Here is a 6582-nt window from a genome sequence, read left to right as displayed (position 1 = left end):
ACTAGTCCTTATGAAACCTTTATTTAAAAGATCTTTGAGTTGCTCCTTCAACTCCTTAATCTCTGTGGGAGCCATACGGTAAGGAGGGATAGAAATAAGCTGAGTATTGAGAAGAAGGTCAATACTGAATTCTATTTCCCTATCGGGAGGTACCCCTAGCAAATCTTCGGGAAAGAGATCAGGAAACTCGTTAACCACTTGGACAGACTGAAGTATTGGAGTCTCAAACTTTGTGTCTTTTACTCGAACTACATGATAAATGCAACCTTTGGATATCAACTTTCTGGCCTTAAGGTAAGATATGAAATGACTCTTGGGAGACACTGAATTATCTGACCACTCAAAGACTGACTCATCTAGGAACTGAAAATTCACTACATGGGTGCGACAGTCTATAGAAGCATAACAAGAATGGAGCCAATCCATACCAAGGATAAGATCAAAGTTAACCGTATCTAACTCTATTAAGTCTGGTAACATGTTATGCAAGTGTCAAGCCCTCAAGGCCCTTCACAAAGAGCCAAGCCAAGGAACTCCAACAACTTCAAGCTTTATTCATGCACTTGAAAGTTTGTGAAGGTGTTGTAGATTCGTCCAAGGGAGGGAATGCATTGATTTGTGAAGAAGGGACTTGAAGAGTATATTCTACAAGGGGATAGATGGACTTTCAACTTTATATTCCAACACTCAATGTGCGCCCCTTCTCTTTAGTTCGCTAAGGGTAGTTTTGTCAATTGGTATGTAATAGTATAAATAGACAATTTCTTCACTCTTTTTAATTGTTTTTTAATGACATTGGATATTACTCATAGTTTGTAGCTTTAGTCTTCTAGTTTTAGCTCTAAATCCGAAACTTGGTACCTTGAGTGCAATTGAATTGGTTTTCACTTATTTGGATAATTTGGCAAGAAAGGTGAACTTGGGGAAGTGAGTCCTTTATTTCGCCTAAGAGTGAGGTTCGATCTTACATTGGTGATGTGTGTTTAAAGGTTTTATACACCTTCTAGTGCTATTCATTGGTGGAAGTGAGGTCTCTCTACTATCTTTACTTTATACATCTCTTATTCATCTCTTTTCTTCTATGTGTGTGATTTTCTCTTTAGTGTAGTTGCTGGTTTTGTTCTTGTGTGTCCGTTTTTCAGCTTTAAGGCTATCATTTGGTATCAAAGCCTTGTTTAGGGGTGTTCTCACATCTCTAAATCTTGGTTTTAAAGTCTTTATTAAGAAAAACTCACTAAAAAAAAGTCAAATCCAAGAAGAAAATACAAAAAAATGGTGTCTAGTGTTGTCTTGTGGTAGATCCGAAATTAGAACCTTAGATCTACACTATTTTACTTTGTCTTTGAAGTTTCTTGTACTAGATTCTTGCTCTCTAGTACTTAGGGAGTCTAGATCTACTTTTAGAGTGAAGTTTGGTTGAGTTTGAGCTAAGATCCACCATGGTTATGGTGTTTTGAAGCTTGTTGAGCTAGATCCGAAATTACCCTTGAGATTTGGACGTGTTTTGTGGTTGGTTTTTAGTTGGTTGAGTTTGTTTTGACCTAAGGACCCTAGATCTAAGAGAAAAATTAATATTAGGGTTCATTTGTTTGTTGGTCAAACTTGGTCAACACTTGAATATTCATTTTGTTCATCCATCACCTTCATATCTTAGTGAAGAAGAATATTCAAAGTGTTTGTTTGATCCAAAAAGAGGGATGAAAGAGAGTGTGCTTGTTGTTTGTACAAGAATATTCCCTAGTATATTCCTAATTCATCCAAATGAAAGAGGGGACCAAAGGACAAATCAAGTACACTTGCAAGTACAAGGGGGGACCATTTGATTTCAATTTCAATTTGAGGCTTGAAAGGGTTCCAAATTACCTTCTTACCCCCCTCAAAATCCGACTCTTTTTCCCTAAAGTTGATACTTGGCCGAAACAAGGATTTGGGAAGTTGAAAATTTGAAAAGGTGACAACCAACCACGATGTGCCACGTCATCAGTAGTGATCAACCAAATTAATCTCTAAAATTAGATTTCTTAGTTTCACCTTTTTTATTCTAGTTTCTTTTAAGCTAATTCAAACACTAATTAGCAAGCTAGTAAGTTCCTACTAGATTGGTAATTAGTATAGAGTTTGTTTAATTCGTGTCTTCGATTTTTTGTGTGTTTTTCTCATTTTTAAAGTCATAGTTTTTTGTTGGTTCAAGTTCGTACATCACTTTATTTGAGTCATTTCAAACAAAGATCAATTTCGGACCAAAGCTTCTCACCACTCAAGTAATTTGCCAAGTATTGCCAATTATCCAACACTTGTGAGGCGAAGTGTGAGGTGAGGTTGAGTGTGAGTGAAGTGAGTCTTTATTTAAGCTAACGTGTTTGTTCATTTTTGTCACGCATCAAATTCTATTGGGGCGGACAGGCACCCGTAGCTGTGAAGGCTCGAGAGAACCAACCCATAACCTTGGAATTCACATGCATGCAACTATAATAGGCAAAGGTTTTGCCATATACGGATATAATGCCATAATGAAAAAAATATAAACGACAAGCCCAAAAACTATGTACATAATAGACTTGGCCATTGGGGCCATAACATCTACAAGATAAGACACTACCATGCTTAGCTGTACATTGGTCTGCAAAGCCTCTAGACGATACATAGAACTTAGCTAAGGTCGGGATAAACCCCCGCCATACTATTAACTTTTATACAGTACAAAAATATATGAAACCGATTCGGAAAACCCCGAAGCAAATTGGAGCTCACCAATAGCAGCTGGATATCCTGGGCTCCGACTGAGGAGGCGTGTTTGCCGAAGCACCTGTGCCTGTAGCATGAAATATAGGTCCCTCATAAGGGAAGTCAGTACGAAAATATGTACTGAGTATGCAAGGCGGAAAAGTAACAATACAAGATACAAAGGTTCAATAAAAATCTGGAGCAAGTGTAAAAATAGTGCTAGAGACCACCTTTACATTTACTTGTGGAACTGGGTAACTGGGTACATTACATTTCTTTCCTTCTTTTACCTTCTTACTTCATTATCTTTGTAATCTATATGATACAAATGACTAGCTGATCAGTGGTAAATAACAAATCGGGATCGGCCCATGCTAGGCTTATGCCCCTGAGCTGCCACCTGTAAATAAACATTGGGATCGGCCCATGCTAGGCTTATGCCCCTAAGCTGCCACCCGTTTTACAGATTTCTGTTACTTAGTTTAATTAGCCTTTGAGATTGTTACTTCGGTGGTCATAACATTATGGTACCTTGAAACAATGATCTATAAATAAGAGACATGTAAATAGGTAATCAATGCAGTAACAATGAAGTAAGGAGTTGTTTGCACGCTAATGAAGTGTTTTGGAGCTAAAAATAACACATGGGTCTTATTTGAGTAACCGGAGAAATTCTGAAATTTACTAGTGAAAATAGACATGTAGGATTGGTAGCAAGTGTGTATTGAGGTGTTTTAACTCATTAGAGAGTGGGAACAAGTTCATTAGTAACATGGGATATCATACGGTGCTATTATGTATCACGTGTTATAGGATAATCTTGGAAGCTTGCTCGATGGAACAGGTGTCCGTTTTCATGCCAAGAGTGCAAAATAGAGTATGTCTTACATACCTGATTGTAAAACTCTAATACCAGACCAACTCGACTCTCCGCCCTTTTAGATTACTTATCTACTATGAAATATATGGCAAACTAATATTAGCAACCAAACGTCACATTTTGGCTATTTAACTTCACCAAACTAGTGAATTTTGTTCTTGTGTGTCCATTTTTTAGCTTTTAGGCTATCAACATGACTTTATGGAGGACAGTGATGGGACGTTTTTTATAGATTTGTTTAGCTACAACTGACTCAACTACTGGAGTAGAAACCAAGAAAGGATCAAGGATCTTTCTAGAACTTATCTCAAAATTTATTGCAACTAATGGGGTCACATAAGAGAAACTTGACCCAGGGTCTAACAACACATAAACATCAAGATGAAAGACACAAAGCATACCTGTAACCACATCTGGTGAATCTTCTTACTCCTGTCGAGATGGTAAAGCATAGAACCGATTCTGGCGCTGAACACCACTGGTACTAGATGATGCGCCCTGAGGAGGAGCTGGGTGGCCTAAAGGAGCTGGTGCACTAGTAACCTGAGTCTGGGGACGGTCATCTCTGTTTCCTTGCTTAGCATGCGGACAATATCTAATGTTGTGACCCAACTTACCAAATCCAAAATGACCTTTCTGACCAGCCAAACACTTACCAGGATTATTCTTACCACACTTAGTACACGTAGGATAATTGGGCCTACCACCCATACATACTACTCTGCGATCTGGACATAGAAGACTTACCCCACTGTTCTTGCTTATTTTTGGGTGCAGGAGCCCTGGCTGAAGAAGGTGCAGGCATAGATGAATGATTCTGAAACTGCAAACGATTTCCTCCTCCAGACCAATTCTGACCATGATCAAGCTGCCCTGTTCTAGCCCTCTTATTTGCTCTCTCTCTTTCCTTCCCCTTTTCTGCCTCAATCTGCTAAGTGTACATTATCAATCTAGGAAGATCCATATCTCCAATGAGCATAGCAGTCCTACACTTCTTAACTACCAACCCAGACACACCGGTCATAAACTTACTCATGCTTGACCTAGGGTCAGCCATTTGTTCAGGGGCATAATTAGACAACTGGTTGAACTTGAGGCAATACTCTTTCATAGTCATTGAGCCCTAGCTCAGGTTCATGAACTCTTCTATCTTAGCTTCCCTCATCTCACGTGGGAAGAACTTGTCTAAGAATGCATCCTGAAAAAACTGCCAAGTCATGGGAGCTGCATTCTCCCCTATACTCTTCTTCTACATCACTACCCAGTCATATGCAACATCATTCAGCCTATAGGATGCCAATTATACACTCTCCTCCTTTTAAACATGTATAATTCGGGTGATTTTTTCATCTCATCAAGATACAGCTGTGGGTCCTCACCTGTCTTCGACCCAAAGAACTCTGGCGGGTTCATTCTCATAAAATCTCAGATTTTGGCTGCGATAAAGTCCCCATCTTGCTGAGGTGGGACTACAGCCTGACAGTTGCCCTGAACATTAGCTGTCACAGCTTGGGCTAACGCCTGAAAGGCAGCCCAAAACTCTGTATGTAACACATTCTCATTCAAAGGATCAGTGGGTTGAGGTGGCTGGTTATAGTTTCTGCGGGCATTAGCTCGACGAGGAGGCATTTTCAACTGTCACGTGAAAGCATGAGTTAAAAGCAGATAGAGACACTGTAAGCATGATAGATCATGAAAGAAATATATGATTTCCTAAGAATGTTCTGTAGCCTCTTATTCATAAATGTGGCGTGCTTCACACCCATGACCAAGACTCTATGTAACGCGGCTTGTCTGACTCCCTAGGACTCTTAAAACCTTAGGCTATGATACCAAGTTTGTAATACCCCAAAATCTGATCTCGAGACGTCACACGGTGCTCAAGACTACGAGTAGCCTTAAGTTAACCCTGTCTGCATACTACTGAACCTGAATCTTATAATAATGGAAATATAGACATAAAAGTCATGCTAGAATTCGGAAACTGTATGTAATATTTGAGAATAATCTGAACATAACATCTGAAACATCAAAACTGAATAATCTACGTCAAAACTAGTAGTCTGACAAGCCTCTACTACTAATACTAGAGAGTCACTGGGACAAACCCCCAGCTAACTCGAACTATCTGAAAGGAAATGCTAAATCTCATAAACTGATAAACTGCAAAATCTGAATGAATAAGTCCCTGAACTATGAGGACTCACCAACTGTCGGATGCAGATGCAGATGCTCAAACTACTTACGCTGCTGACACTAAGCACCTGAACCTACATTATGAGATAATATAGTACATAGACGTATATGTGGATCAGTACTTTGAGAATGTACTGAGTATATGGGGTGATATGCATAAGTAAAATATCATCTCATAATCATCATTTATAAAACAATGCATGCTAAATGTAAATGACTCACATGAGCTAGAATATTGAAACACTGAGATGTGTAGCAATAAGAAGCGAAACATACTTTATAAATCTTATGAGCCATAACATTTAGTTGTAAAAGCTGTACTAAACTTTGTCTTTAAATCATACAGTCCAAGTGTAAAAGATCTCACTCTAAATCTGAAATCTGAAAGCTAAAATCTAAAGCTATTATCGCTTTGAGAAGCATATTTCGAATAAAACTGTAATTTACACTTAGTTTTCTAAAAGCATTTTTTTCCTTCTTTTACTTTGATTAGCAGGGTTTGAAACATATATTTTATTAATCTGCAGGGAGGTTCTCTTAACCGACATAAACCATGTGAGCTAACATGGAGTCCAATGTTTCGTCCTCCTAAGAAAGAAACCTCACGTTGGGGAGAGGTGTCATACTCTTGCCAGGGAGTATAACCTGAGCTAAGTGATCATATCTGTAACTATCATCCATATAGAAGTGGGAATAATCTGATAATTTGTACCTACGTTGGTTACATAGTTCTATGGAAGTAGGATGCGCTAAATCCACACTTCTCGTTCGGTGCTAAATAC

Source organism: Capsicum annuum, chromosome 7, assembly GCF_002878395.1.
Source record: "Capsicum annuum cultivar UCD-10X-F1 chromosome 7, UCD10Xv1.1, whole genome shotgun sequence".
Classification (NCBI taxonomy): Eukaryota; Viridiplantae; Streptophyta; class Magnoliopsida; order Solanales; family Solanaceae; genus Capsicum; species Capsicum annuum.
The sequence above is the reverse complement of the archived record's forward strand: the minus strand, read 5'-3'. Positions refer to the sequence as shown.